The sequence below is a fragment of the Cherax quadricarinatus genome, chromosome 81 (assembly GCF_038502225.1).
Source record: "Cherax quadricarinatus isolate ZL_2023a chromosome 81, ASM3850222v1, whole genome shotgun sequence".
In the NCBI taxonomy this organism is placed as follows: Eukaryota; Metazoa; Arthropoda; class Malacostraca; order Decapoda; family Parastacidae; genus Cherax; species Cherax quadricarinatus.
In genome coordinates this window covers 7143696-7159987 of record NC_091372.1, presented here as the reverse complement: position 1 = coordinate 7159987, position 16292 = coordinate 7143696, and the positions used below count along the sequence as shown (strand labels likewise).

The 16292-nt window shown below is 39.5% G+C and overlaps 1 protein-coding gene across 4 annotated transcripts in view; it reads right to left on the bottom strand.

Annotated features, from left to right (window-relative positions):
- Positions 1 to 13561, bottom strand: part of hop (tyrosine-protein kinase hopscotch) — a 147238-nt gene extending 133677 nt beyond the window's left edge. The window contains exons 1-2 of one of the 4 annotated variants that reach the window (XM_070102309.1): positions 12901 to 13452; positions 12298 to 12671 (exon numbers count right to left, since the gene is read on the bottom strand). The gene's annotated coding sequence lies outside the window, so the exon portion shown is untranslated. Of the gene's footprint in view, positions 1 to 12297; positions 13453 to 13475 lie in introns of those variants that run through there. The other 3 variants (XM_070102307.1, XM_070102306.1, XM_070102308.1) reach the window with 3 other exon arrangements.
- Positions 13562 to 16292: the final 2731 nt, after the last annotated feature.

Below are 16292 nucleotides of genomic sequence, written 5' to 3'. Positions count from 1 at the left end.
AAAATGTTCCACTTAACATAACGCTAAACGGATCACCTGTCACAAGACTCGCAGAAGAAAAATTCCTAGGAATCCACCTTGACAGTAGCCTCAAGTTCTAGACACATATACAACAAATCACCAAGAAAATCTCTAAGACTGTAGGCATACTATCAAAGATACGGTACTATGTTCCACAATCAGCTCTCCTTGCACTGCATCATTCACTCATATACCCTTATCTCACATATGGAATTTGTGCATGGGGATCAACAACATTAAATCACCTAAGACCACTAATAACCCAGCAAAAGGCAGCAGTCAGAATGAAAACAAATTCCCACTCCTGACAGCATACTCTACCAATATTCAAAAGTCTAAATCTGCTCACCATTAAGAACATCCATACTTATTCACGTGCCTACTACATACATAGAACAATACACGCAAACATAAACCCTCCACTCAAACTTCTCATTAACCTTAACAGGATACACGACCATAACACAAGACACAGATCTCTCTTTGATGTACCCCGTGTCCATATCACACTGTGTAAAAAACTCTATGCACATGAAGGGCCCCAAAATTTGGAATTCATTGCCAGAAAATACTAAAGTAACCTGGTCTGAAAATCCATTTAACCCTTAAACGGTCCAAACGTATATATACGTTCACGTGCGTAGCGTCCCAAATGTATATACGTGTATACGTTTTCTTCGTCATTCATTCAACACTGCCACGATAAGCCTAAGTCACCTAGACATGAGAGAACGGGTGTGCGCACTCACTGTGCACCATATTAACCCTTTGACTGTTTCAGGCCCCTTTCTGAAACTGTCATTCTATGTTGATAAATTTTTGAAAAAAAAAAAATTTATTTTTTCTTATGAAATGATAGAGAATCTTTTCCCGATGGTAATGACACCAAAAGTTCGAAATTTGGTCGAAAACTCATGGAATTACACTCCCGTTAGCGGTCTCGGCGACATGTGTATTGGCGATTTCGCCGACTTTGAGCCCCATTTTCAGCCAATTCCGTTGTTCCAATTGACCAAACTCATAGCTATTTCTTTAGAATTCCATTTTATCTATCAGCTGAGTAGTACAAGAAACCTCCCATTTACCAATTTGGACTACCCAATATTGTGGTCAGAAATTGGCAATTTGGCCAATTTCACGCAAATTAAAAAAGATGCCAATTTCAAAATAGGGTCCAGAATAAACAAGGTAGACATTCTTGGCACTAAAATAACATATCCTCTATTCATTAGTCACATCTCTAGGCCCCTCTTACATTATTATTGCTTTCAATTTTGATTTTTATTCATACAAAAAAATACAAAATTTACTGTTATGCAGACTACTGCATTATTGTAAAAATGGTATAAATAATATCAGTGCACTAGTGAAAGAATATTAGACTCCCCAGTTGACATGTATTGGACGTGTGGTGTGATTTGTTTACTCCTGAACATTGGTAAAAATCGAGCATTTCCGCTAATTTGAGCTCAGTTTCAAGGTCGTTTTCATCGTCAAAGTAATGAAAATCATCTCTATTTCTGTAATATGTTTTCCATTTTATCACCTAAGACCATGAAAATGCAAATACATAGATAAATACTATTCGAAAATACACCTCAAAGTCGGCGTTTTAATCCAAAAAAACGAGGTTTTTTTTTCTCATTACGCACTGTGTGCTGCAGGATTTTTTTTATGTGGTGCACACTGACCACACAGACCCATTCTCTCACATGTGGGCCTACCAGCTTTCTTCCGCTTGATTTGAAGCCGCTAGAATTATTGAGTATACATATGTCTGAAACACTGGCTCGTAAGACGTATATATACGATCAAAACAGTCAAAGGGTTAAATTAATTGGGGACACCTGGGTACCATATGCTCTTTTTTCCTATTAAATTTTTTTTTTTTTTTTTTTTTTTCAAAAAATTTGGGGCGCTACACGAGTGAACGTATATATACGTTTGGACCGTTTAGGGGCTAGAGCTCTTCTCAAAAGCCACTTAATCACCCTAGACTAAATACGTACTCATTACTCAATATTTAAAATTACCAATAAATCTACCAATTACCTAAATCTTTAAACTTCAAGACTAGACGACCAAGTTCATACATTGACAAATTACCACATAGAAGTATACATACCTACCAAAAACAGTACTGCCCTTCACCAAATTGTAGCATTCTCCTACTGTAAACTACTTTTAGCAAATCACAAAGTTATATTACCATAATATAATTTCAATATTTACTTTTGAACCTACTGTCCATTGTCAACAGGAATATACACCTACCATCCAACTTACGACCGAGTACGGTTCTGAGAAACCGGTCATAAGTCGAACTTTACTACTGAATATCAACAAAACATTTTTGTAATGACTTTATTTTATTGTTTTATTTTGGTATTTCATGTTTTACTTTACTTTTTATGATGTTAGTACTGTATTTTATACTGTAAGGTTTAGGATAAACACTGTGTACAACACAAATACAGTGGACCCCCACATAATGATATTAATCCGTTCCCGAGAGCTCATTGTTATGCGAAATTATCGTTATGCGAATGAATTTTCCCCATAAGAAATAATGGAAATCAAATTAATCCGTGCAAGACACCCAAAAGTATGAAAAAAAAAAATTTTACCACATGAAATATACATTTTCCTACACACAAAGAGAAGGATACATGCACAATAGTAGAGTAGTACATGCACAATATATATTGTGCATGTACTACTCTACTAAATGAAGAATAAATGACACTTACCTTTATTGAAGATGCAGCAATGACTGATGAGACACTGTGTCCTGGGAGTGCCTTTTCCTCCTGAGTACTGTAGGTCCTGTTTGGCATTTTCTTCCAGAACAGGCCTTATCACACTGTGTATGCCACTACGATTCTTAAATCTCTCAAACCAACCTTTGCTGGCTTTAAATTCACCAATATGAGCACTAGTTCCAGGCATTTTTCCCTGTTCACCTGGGTGTTAGTCGACTGGTGTGGGTTGCATCCTGGGAGACAAGATTAAGGACCCCAATGGAAATAAGTTAGACAGTCTTCGATGACACTGACTTTTTTTGGTTATCCTGGGTGGCTAACCCTCTGGGGTTAATTGTTTCTTGGTATTCTCAATAAGCCACACCAACAACGGTGCTACAGCAGCAGCAGCAACAGCAGATGACCATGGTACCACAGTATTTCGATAATATTTCTCACCCTTTTTACCACAGGGTTGGCACTAGAAGCTTTCTTGGGGCCCATGGTCACTTATTTTGCAGATAAAATCACCAAAAACGCTGTAATAATACGAAATGTTCCGATTGTATGCTTGGATGTTACCGCGCAGGCTGGCTTGTAAACAATGTCACCGGCGGAACGTGAGGCTGGCTCAGGCCTCACATAGACACGTCTCGGACGAATAGCGTTGAGCAGGTTTTTTAGCAGTATGGGAGGAAAAATCTTAGCGATAAAATGTATCGGTATGCGGATGGTCCACTGTAGTTGTTTATTTCCCAGAAATTTGGCATAAAAAACACGGTCGTAAGTCGAGTGGTCGTAAGTCGAGCAGGTCGTAAGTCAGATGGTAGGTGTAATTGAATCATGTTTCATAAAAAGCATTTTTGAATACATGAATATGTATATCCTTTGGTTTATATAAATTAGATTCACTTATAATTAATAGAACTACTGTACACCTATGATAAATTTCTTTAGTGTTAAGTAGTCAGTAAACCATTAACTCTTTGACTGTTTCAACCGTATATACATACATCTTACGAGCCAAAGTTTCGGACGTATTACCTGGAGTTTACCTGGAGAGAGTTCCGGGGGTCAACACCCCCGTGGCCCGGTCTGTGATCAGGCCTCCTGGTGGATCAGAGCCTGATCAACAAGGATGTTACTGTTGGCTGCACGCAATCTAACATATGAGCCACAGCCCAGCTGGTCAGGTACCGACTTCAGGTGTTTGTTCAGTGCCTGCTTGAAAACAGCCAGGGGCCTATTGGTAATCCCCCTTATGTATGCTGGGAGGATGTTGAACAGTCTTGGGCCCCTAACACTTATTGTATTGTCTCCTAATGTGCTAGTGACACCCCTGCTTTTCATTGGGGGGCTGTTGCATCGTCTGCCGAGTCTTCTGCTTTCGTTGTGAGTGATTTTAGTGTGCAAGTTCGGTACTGGTCCCTCTAGGATTTCCCAGGTGTATATAATCATGTATCTCTCCCGCCTGCATTCCAGGTTCAGGAAATTTAAGCGCTCCCACTAATTGAGGCGTTTTATCTCTGTTATGCGCTCCATGAAGGTTCTCTGTACATTTTCTAGGTCAGCAATTTCACCTGCCTTGAAAGGTGCTGTTAGTGTGCAGCAATATTCTAGCCTAGATAGAACAAGCGACCTGAAGAGTGTCATCATGGGCTTGGCATCCCTAGTTTTGAAGGTTCTCATTATCCATCCTGCCATTTTTCTAGCAGATGCGATTGATACAATGTTATGGTCCTTGAAGGTGAGATCCTCCGACATGATCACTCCCAGGTCTTTGACGTTGGTTTTTCGCTCTACAGTGTATTTTGTGGAAGGAATTTGTTTTGTACTCTGATGAAGTTTTAATTTCCTCATGTTTACCATATCGGAGTAATTGAAATTTCTCATCGTTGAACTTCATATTGTTTTCTGCAGCCCACTGAAAGATTTGGTTGATGTCCGCCTGGAGCCTTGCAGTGTCTGCAATGGAAGACACTGTCATGCAGATTCGGGTGTCATCTGCAAAGGAAGACATGGTGCTGTGGCTGACATCCTTGTCTATGTCAGATATGAGGATGAGAAACAAGATGGGAGCAAGTACTGTGCCTTGTGGAACAGAGCTTTTCACCGTAGCCGCCTCAGACTTTACTCTGTTGACTGTTACTCTTTGTGTTCTGTTTGTGAGGAAATTATAGATCCATCAACCAACTTTTCCAGTTATTCCTTTAGCATGCATTTTGTGTGCTATTACACCATGGTCACACTTGTTGAAGGCTTTTGCAAAGTCTGTATATATTACATCTGCCTTCTTTTTGTCTTCTAGTGCATCTAGGACCTTGTCGTAGTGATCCAGTAGCTGAGACAGACAGGAGCAACCTGCTCTAAACCCATGTTGCCCTGGGTTGTGTAATTGATGGGTATCTAGATGGGTGGCAATCTTGCTTCTTAGGACCCTTTCAAAGATTTTTATATGGGATGTTAGTGCTATCGGTCTGTAGTTTTTTGCTATTGCTTTTTTGCCCCCTTTGTGGAGTGGGGCTATGTCTGTTTTTTTTTTAGTAACTGTGGGACAACCCCCGTGTCCATGCTCCCTCTCCATAGGATGGTAAAAGCTCGTGATAGGGGCTTCTTGCAGTTCTTGATGAACACGGAGTTCCATGAGTCTGGCCCTGGGGCAGAGTGCATGGGCATGTCATTTATCGCCTGTTCTAAGCCATTTGGTGTCAGGATAATATCATATAGGCTTTTTTATTTTTATTATCACACTGGCCGATTCCCACCAAGGCAGGGTGGCCCGAAAAAGAAAAACTTCCACCATCATTCACTCCATCACTGTCTTGCCAGAAGGGTGCTTTACACTACAGTTTTTAAACTGCAACATTAACACCCCTCCTTCAGAGTGCAGGCACTGTACTTCCCATCTCCAGGACTCAAGTCCGGCCTGCCGGTTTCCCTGAATCCCTTCATAAATGTTACTTTGCTCACACTCCAACAGCACGTCAAGTATTACAAACCATTTGTCTCCATTCACTCCTATCAAACACGCTCACGCATGCCTGCTGGAAGTCCAAGCCCCTCGCACACAAAATCTCCTTTACCCCCTCCCTCCAACCTTTCCTAGGCCGACCCCTACCCCGCCTTCCTTCCACTACAGACTGATACACTCTTGAAGTCACTCTGTTTTGCTCCATTCTCTCTACATGTCTGAACCACCTCAACAACCCTTCCTCAGCCCTCTGGACAACAGTTTTGGTAATCCCGCACCTCCTCCTAACTTCCAAACTACGAAGTCTCTGCATTATATTCACACCACACATTGCCCTCAGACATGACATCTCCACTGCCTCCAGCCTTCTCCTCGCTGCAACATTCATCACCCATGCTTCACACCCATATAAGAGCGTTGGTAAAACTATACTCTCATACATTCCCCTCTTTGCCTCCAAGGACAAAGTTCTTTGTCTCCACAGACTCCTAAGTGCACCACTCACCCTTTTCCCCTCATCAATTCTATGATTCACCTCATCTTTCATAGACCCATCCGCTGACACGTCCACTCCCAAATATCTGAATACATTCACCTCCTCCATATTCTCTCCCTCCAATCTGATATCCAATCTTTCATCACCTAATCTTTTTGTTATCCTCATTACCTTACTCTTTCCTGTATTCACTTTTAATTTTCTTCTTTTGCACACCCTACCAAATTCATCCACCAATCTCTGCAGCTTCTCTTCAGAATCTCCCAAGAGCACAGTGTCATCAGCAAAGAGCAACTATGACAACTCCCACTTTGTGTGTGATTCTTTATCTTTTAACTCCACGCCTCTTGCCAAGACCCTCGCATTTACTTCTCTTACATGCGAGGGTCTTGGCAAGAGGCGTGGAGTTAAAAGATAAAGAATCACACAAAGTGGGAGTTGTCACAGTTGCTCTTTGCTGATGACACTGTGCTCTTGTGTTAACCAAATTCTGTGGCTCTCTCATAAAAAAATTCATTTAGATCTTCGACTCTCAGTCTGGTTAGCAGCTTGCTAAAAACTGAGTCATATTGGGACTTGAGTAGCTCACTTATTTCCCTGCTGTCATCTGTGTAGGACCCATCTTGTTTAAGTAGGGGCCCAATACTGGATGTTGTTCTCAACTTTGAATTGGCATAAGAAAAGAAATACTTTGGGTTTCTTTCAATTTCATTTAGGGCTTTTAGTTCTTCCCGCGATTCCTGACTCCTTCAAGATTCCTTTAGCTTAAGTTCGATGTTTGCTATGTCTGCTACATATACTCAATAATTCAAGCGGCTTCAAATCAAGCAGGAGAAAGCTGGTAGGCCCACATGTGAGAATGGGTCTGTGTGGTTAGTGTGCACTATATAAAAAAAATCCTGCAGCATGCAGTGCATGAGAGAGAAAAAACTCTGACCGTGTTTTTGGATTAAAATGCCGACTTTGAGGTGTATTTTCCTATAGTATTTATGGTTGTATTCTCATTTTCCTGGTCTCATTTGACACAATGGAAAGCATATTACAGAAATAGAGATGATTTTGATTAGTTTCAAGATGAAAACGACCTTAAAATTGAGCTCAAAGTAGCGGAAATGTTCGATTTTTACCAATGTTCAAGAGTAAGCAAATCACACCACACGTCCAATACATGTCAACTGGGGAGTCTAATATTCTTTCACTGGTGCACTGATATTATTTATACCATTTTTACAATAGTGCAGTAGTCTGCATAACAGTAAATCTTCTATTTTTTGTGTTAATAAAATTTAAAAATAGAAAGCAAGAGTAATGTAAGAGGGGCCTGGAGACGTGACTAATGAACAGAGGATATGTTATTTTAGTGCCAAGAATGTCTGCATTGCTTATTCTGAACCCTATTTTGAAACTGGGATCTTTTTTAATTTGCGTGAAATTGGCTAAATTGCCAATTTCTGACCACTTTATCGGATAGTTGAAATTGGTAAATGGACAGTTTCTTATACTCATCTGATAGAAAAAATGGAGTTCTAAAGAAATAACTATGAGTTTGGTCGACTGGAATAATGGAATTGGACGAAAATAGGGCTCAAAGTCGGCAAAATCGCTGGTGCATATACATATATCACCGAGATCGCTAACTTCGCGGGAGCATAATTCCATAAGTTTTCAATCAAATTTCGTATTTTTGGTGTCATTACCACCGGGAAAAGATTTTCTATCATTTCAGAAGAAAAAATAATTTTTTTTTCCAAAAATTTTTTGACACTAGGAGACACTTCAAGATTTGGGATTGTGACAGTCAAAGGGTTAAATTAAGTCGGCCCATAATGCCTAAGCATAAAAGAGACGCTTTGCACTGCAACCCATTATTGTAAATGCATAATCTCAATGTACTACTTGCAAAGAAATAAATAAATTTGAATTTGAATCCTTCATTTTTTATACCACTGGCTGTCTCTGTCTGTACCTGTCTATACAGTGGACCCTCAGTTAATGCCTGGATAAGATAGTGCCAAAATTGGATCATGCCTCGTTTTGGCATGAAAAAATTGGCTCGGATAACACCTAAAAACTCGGTTAGGAGCTCTCGTCCCAAGCGTGTTGGCACGGTGGCCTGAGCGGGCCTGGCTACTCACTCTATGTACCAGCCAGTGTGCCACTGTTTACAAAGCCTGTGAGGAGGATTCCACGTGTACATGCAATACATTTTGTATTATTCAATTGTTTTTGGTGCTTGTAACTGCTAAATAAGCCACCATGGGCCCCAAGAAAGCTTCTAGTGCCAGCCCTATGGTAAAGAATGTGAGAAACACATATAATTTAAGAAAAAGTTTGTAGAAAAATACGAAAGTGGTGGTGGTAGAGGGTGGTAGTGATGGTGGTAGAGGGTGGTAGTGGTGGTGGTAGTGGTGGTGGTAGTGGTGGTGGTAGTGGTGGTGGTAGTGGTGGTGGTAGTGGTGGTGGTAGTGGGTGGTAGTGATGGTGGTAGTGATGGTGGTAGAGGGTGGTAGTGATGGTGGTAGAGGGTGGTGGTGATGATGGTAGAGGGTGGTAGTGATAGTGGCAGAGGGTGGTAGCTATTGTGATGGTGGTAGAGGGTGGTAGTGATGATGGTAGTGGTTGTGATGGTGGTATGGTATGATAAGGCATGGTGAGGCTGCCAGTTTGACAAAAAAGCAGCTGAAAAATATGTGCAGGACTTTAAGGGGTACATATAGGCTGAAAAATTAAAACCCCAAAAGTGTTCAATTGTGACGAAACAAGCCTGTTTAGGAATAAAATGACAAACAGGACCTACATTACTCCGGGGGGAAAAAGGCACTCCCAGGACACAAGCAAGAAAAGAACTTGTTACCTGAAGTCTTTATGGAAGGGGATTCCTCTTCCAAACAATACAACACCTTCATCCTCTGCCTTCTTCCTGTCTCATCACTCATCAACAAGTCCACAATAAAGGTAAGTGTGATGTTATTATTGTTTTATTCTTCATGTATCATTGTTTTCTGTGTAGGGAAATGTATACTTCATGTAAAAAAATTATTTTGTTTAATACTTTTGGGTATCTGAAACGGATTAATTGGATTTCCATTATTTCTTATGGGGAAAATTAATTCGGTTAAAGGCTAAATCGGTTAAAGGCTAGCTCTCTGGAACAGATTAAGGCGTTAACCAAGTGTCCACTATATCTCTCTCTATCTGTCTATATCTCTGTCACATGTACACATAAGTACAGTTATTATACATAGTGCAAATTACCTAGGATAACCCAAAAATTCCAGGCAAAGTGCTATACAGTGCTTGTAGATATAAGACATAATGAGCATGACTGGCAACTCAGTGGCAAGTAATACACATTTTCACTTCATCAGGAATCAGACGTGACTACTGCATCGTGTGTAATAGCTGTTGGTTTACGAGTTGCTCTCTAAGACTGAGACAAGCAGGCAGAAACACACACACACAGGCAGACAGAAAGACCGAGACACACAGGCAGACAGAAAGACAGATACAGGCAGACAGAAAGACAGATACACACAGGCAGACAAAAAGACCGAGACACACAGGCAGATAGAAAACCTAGACACACAGATAGACAGAAACACACACACACAGGCAGACAGAAAGATAAGCAGAGATAGACAGACAGATAGACAAACACACATACATGTTTGTGTGTAACTGTGTAAACAAATAAAGCCAGGGTTCCCTGCAACAGTGCACTATCTTTGTGTCACTCCACTGCTTACCCTGTCAGCAGTTTAGCAACACTCGTCATAAACACCATGCTTCAAGAAATTTCATATATACTCCAGCATGTCTAAAACATTGCTGAGACCTATAATACTTTGTATATATTTCTAGACAATAGTAAATGACCAAGACAGGTGAAAATGTACACCTGCTGGTGTGATTGTGACTATTTGAGTACTATTTCAGTACCTAATATTAGTGTCAGAACATAGATTGGCTATGAAATCATAAGAACTATTATGAATTGTAATTATCAAAACATAAAAATTATATAAATTAAAATAAAAACGAGAAAAAAATGTATATCAGCAACACTTCTGCAAGTGGCAGGACTCGATGTTGCTGTCATGTGAGCATCCAGCACCAGCTTCACGGTCTTCTATTTTTCAAAATATTCCGAGCGCTGGCAGCGAAAACGTAGATCTATGTTTGGACAGTTTAAGGGCTAAAGATCCCAGAGATTGTTGCCCCCATAGCACACCTCAGACCAGGTCTCCTAAACAGAAAATAATAATACTGAATTATAATAATAATAATAATAATAATAATAATAATTATAATAATAATAATAATAATAATAATAATAATAATAATAATCGAAGAGGATAACCCAAAACAGTAAAGCAGGGTGACTTATTTCAATTCTTATATCAATTGGGATTCATTTTAGGTCGTCCCCCAGGATGCAAAAAATAAAAGAATAAAGAATAAAAATTTTATTTCTTTGTGAAGGTTACAATGTGTAATGACAATTTTGGTTTGCTAAGTACAAAGAAAGCCACTATCATGCCGGGGCATTTCGGACAGACTGATCCTAGTACGTACATAATGACTAACTTCAATCTAGACAAGATAAGAGTGGTTAACTTTTATTAAAATCTTTATTAATCTTAATACTAATGCGAGGTAGTCAAGGTGGAGGTTAATAATAATAATAATCTTCAAGTTGTACATAATAAAAACAATATTACAATTAATGGTTCAAACAGTAATATTTCATGGAGGCAGATATTTAATAGACTACAGGTCATATAATATAATAAATGATTAGAAGTTGTTTTGGTTGGTTGGTTTAGTACTGAGACATGAGATGATATTTAACCCGTAAACGGTCCAAACGTATATATACGTTTTTTCAGCATTTGAAAGTATGTAAAAAAAGTAGATCTTCTTTTTGTTTTTTTTACATTTGAAAATGTGTAAAAAACTTTGATTTACTTTTTTTTTTGTTATATTTGAAAATATGTAAAAAAAACATGTGAACGTAGATCTGCTTGGACCATTTATGGGTTAAGCAAAGTCCTAATTTATAAGTAGTCAGGGGATCCTTTACCAGTTCAGTTAGTGAATTCCAGATCTTTGGCCCTTTATGTGCGTTGCATTTTTGCAGAGTGAGACTGACACAACAGTCAACTGACACCTTGTTATCTATTCACTATTATTGTGCTATTTTATTTATGAGGAAGTGCTAACCTCTAGGGGTCATACAGCAAGTGAGGAATGGAAGGCAAGTGGGTTTGATCCAAGGAAAGAGAGAAGATCCAGTTCTCTAAATCAAGAGCCTTCGCCTGCATTAATGGATATCTAATTGCTATCAGATGACAATGGCAGGAAGTGTTAAAGAGATTTGTTTGTGTGTCTCACCCTGGACTTTACCTGGAGAGGATTTCAGGGGTCAACACCCCCGCAGCACTGTCTGAGACCAGGCCTCGTGGTGGATCAGGGTCTGATCAACCAGGTTGTTACTGTTGGCTGCACACAAACTGATGTATGAACCACAACCCAGTTGGTCAGGTACTGACTTTAGGTGCCAATCCAGTGCCTTCCTGAAGACAGCCAGGGCTCCCTGCCCAGGATTTGACCCAGGCTCTTCAGGTAGTGACCCAAATACTTTACTGGAGTTACAAGGTATCTAAATTGAGGTGTGCTCCTCTAGTACCACAAAGTTCTAGTGTTTTTTAGTGCTTCATAATGTTGATAATGCTTCACTCTGGAGCACCATGTATGTTTTATAATAATAATAATAATAATAATAATAATAATAATAATAATAATAATAATTAATAATAATAATAATAATAATACTCATAATAATAATAATAATAATAATAATTAATAATAATAATTAATAATAATAATAATACTCATAATAATAATAATAATAATAATAATAATAATAATAATAATAATAATAATAATAATAATAATAATAATTAATATTAATAATAATACTCATAATAATAATAATAATAATAATAATAATAATAATAATAATAATATGCTTATTCACTACCAGTACATGTACAAGGTATACATACCATAGCTGTATATAGAAAACCCTTTGTTATGCTGAGCATTTCAGGCAAATCAGGTCAATTTTGTCCCGGGCACCTGACCAGCCGAGCTGTGGTGCGTACGTCACCTTGCGTGCGGCCAGCAGTAAGAGCCTGGTTAATCAGATCCTGGTCCACCATGAGACCTGGTCTCAGACCAGGCCGTGGGGGCGTTGACCCCCGAAACCCTCTCCAGATAAACTCCAGGATGCGACCCACACCAGTCAACTAACACCCAGGTAGCCAGTTTACTGATGGGTAAACATGGACAGCGGGCGTCTTAAGGAAACACATCCTAATGTTTCCCGAGAAGCGTTACGAACTTCCTTAAGCTTTCGGGTTACAATTTCCTTAAATTTCTGAAAACATTTCGGCCAGACAATTATATACGGAATATTGTTTATATTCTTCCCAGGTTTTTTGACGGTTTGTGTATCAACTATTAGTATTATAATATTCATGGGAAAGGCTAAATCTGCAAGCACTAAACCCATAGGGGTCATACAGCATCTGAGGAATTGGAGGCACTCAGGTTTATTGAGAGGAAGGGAAGGATATATCCAATTCCTTGGATCAAAAGTCCCTCACCAGAATCAAGGCACATCCCTTTAGGTGTCCCGTAGTTGAGTTGGTAGCGCACTCAGCTCACACACTGAGGTCCAGGGTTCGATCCCCGGTACAGCTGGAAATATTAGGATGTGTTTCCTTAAGACACCTGCTGTCCATGTTCACCTAGCAGTAAGTAGGTACCTGGGTGTTAGTAGACTGGTGTGGGTCGCATCCTGGGGACAAAACTGACCTAATTTCCGGGAAATGTTCAGCATAACAAGAGATTTTCTATATTGAATTTTTACGTGACTTAAAAAACAGGACTTATCTAAACTTTTCTGAAGGTTCCCAATGTAAATAGGTCACTTATGTCATTTTCTGGGTTATCTTTGGTAATTCACACTATATATAATAATTGTACATATATATACACGTACCTAAACAACCTTAACTTTATACAGAGAGAATACACCACATTATGACTGAATATTTCACATATTTCAACTTTTAAAACTATGAGACATGTTGTCTACCACTGATCTATTAACTAATTATCTACCTTCAACATCCCTGAAAAAAAAAAATGTATGTTACATGCACAAAATACAACTTACTAACGTGGACAACTCTCTCCCATTACCAAAAAAAAAAAAATCTTCCAGGTTTGTTGATAATAATGTTGGAGTGAAGGGTTGTGATGGACGACCAACTTTATATACCTTTATCAATATATTTACTTAGATTATTATACAGCAGTTATTATACAGTGGAAATTAAGTGACTTTATTTCCATTGTGTAGTTACCTGGTGTAAATTATCTAGAACACTTAGGAAATATTTAAGTTGTTTTGAAGGATCACAATGATAATAAGTCACTTTGCCTAACATTTAGTAAGTAAGTTTATTCAGGTATACACAAATACAGTTACATAGATTATCATACATAGCAGCATATGTGTAGAGAACCTGGGATAAAACAAAAAAGGTAAGTGATTTATTTCCATTGGGGTCCTTTATATTTCCATTGGGGTCCTTTATATTTCCATTGGTGTCCTTTTATTTTCATTCATGTACAGGTACACATAACTATAATTATTATACATAGTGTAAATTACCTACAATAATCCCCCCCCCCCCCCCCAAAAAAAAGGTCAGACATGTCCGGGACGGGTCGCAAAGTTTTAATTAAGATTTGTAAATTTATCTCGGTACAGGTACACATAAGTACAATTATCATGGAAATAAGTTATTTTGAACTTTTCTGAGAGGGTTATTTTATTATTTACCCATAACCCATTCACACATAAGGGGGATTACCAACAGACCCCTGGCAGTCTTCAAGCTGGCACTGGACAAGCACCTAAAGTCAGTTCCTGATCAGCCGGGCTGTGGCTCGTACGTTGGTTTGCGTGCAGCCAGCAGCAACAGCCTGGTTGATCAGGCTCTGATCCAGCAGGAGGCCTGGTCACAGACCGGGCCGCGGGGGCGTTGACCCCCGGAACTCTCTCCAGGTAAACTCCAGGTAACCATGGTGTGGGAGGTGGTCAAAATTTTACAGAGGTACATAATGGGTCAAGGGACCTGAGCCAGAAAGTTTTGATGAAGTTACAGTGGTAATGAGCTATTTATATTTATATTAATTAGGTCACAACAAGGTGTGAGCAAAGTCATTTTTTTAAGAATGGTTGGTAATATACTACTATGGTTGTTAACATACCATTGTAAGTGAGTAATCTCTGAATTCTTTAATTTTGTCACATTCGAACACATAATGACACAAGGTGTGACAATAGATGGACTGACTGGTGTCAGTCTCTCAGTCTTAAGTGTGACAATAGATGGACTGACTGGTGTCAGTCTTTCAGTCTTAAGTGTGACAATAGATGGACTGACTGGTGTCAGTCTCTCAGTCTTAAGTGTGACAATAGATGGACTGACTGGTGTCAGTCTCTCAGTCTTAAGTGTGACAATAGATGGACTGACTGGTGTCAGTCTCTCAGTCTTAAGTGTGACAATAGATGGACTGACTGGTGTCAGTCTCTCAGTCTTAAGTGTGACAATAGATGGACTGACTGGTGTCAGTCTCTCAGTCTTAAGTGTGACAATAGATGGACTGACTGGTGTCAGTCTCTCAGTCTGAAGTGTGACAATAGATGGACTGACTGGTGTCAGTCTCTCAGTCTTAAGTGTGACAATAGATGGACTGACTGGTGTCAGTCTCTCAGTCTTAAGTGTGACAATAGATGGACTGACTGGTGTCAGTCTCTCAGTCTTAAGTGTGACAATAGATGGACTGACTGGTGTCAGTCTCTCAGTCTTAAGTGTGACAATAGATGGACTGACTGGTGTCAGTCTCTCAGTCTTAAGTGTGACAATAGATGGACTGACTGGTGTCAGTCTCACAGTCTTAAGTGTGACAATAGATGGACTGACTGGTGTCAGTCTCTCAGTCTTAAGTGTGACAATAGATGGACTGACTGGTGTCAGTCTCTCAGTCTGAAGTGTGACAATAGATGGACTGACTGGTGTCAGTCTTTCAGTCTTAAGTGTGACAATAGATGGACTGACTGGTGTCAGTCTCACAGTCTTAAGTGTGACAATAGATGGACTGACTGGTGTCAGTCTCACAGTCTTAAGTGTGACAATAGATGGACTGACTGGTGTCAGTCTCACAGTCTTAAGTGTGACAATAGATGTACTGACTGGTGTCAGTCTCTCAGTCTTAAGTGTGACAATAGATGGACTGACTGGTGTCAGTCTCACAGTCTTAAGTGTGACAATAGATGGACTGACTGGTGTCAGTCTTTCAGTCTTAAGTGTGACAATAGATGGACTGACTGGTGTCAGTCTCTCAGTCTTAAGTGTGACAATAGATGGACTGACTGGTGTCAGTCTCTCAGTCTTAAGTGTGACAATAGATGGACTGACTGGTGTCAGTCTCTCAGTCTTAAGTGTGACAATAGATGGACTGACTGGTGTCAGTCTCTCAGTCTTAAGTGTGACAATAGATGGACTGACTGGTGTCAGTCTCTCAGTCTTAAGTGTGACAATAGATGGACTGACTGGTGTCAGTCTCACAGTCTTAAGTGTGACAATAGATGGACTGACTGGTGTCAGTCTTTCAGTCTTAAGTGTGACAATAGATGGACTGACTGGTGTCAGTCTCTCAGTCTTAAGTGTGACAATAGATGGACTGACTGGTGTCAGTCTCTCAGTCTTAAGTGTGACAATAGATGGACTGACTGGTGTCAGTCTCACAGTCTTAAGTGTGACAATAGATGGACTGACTGGTGTCAGTCTTTCAGTCTTAAGTGTGACAATAGATGGACTGACTGGTGTCAGTCTCTCACTCTTAAGTGTGACAATAGATGGACTGACTGGTGTCAGTCTCTCAGTCTTAAGTGTGACAATAGATGGACTGACTGGTGTCA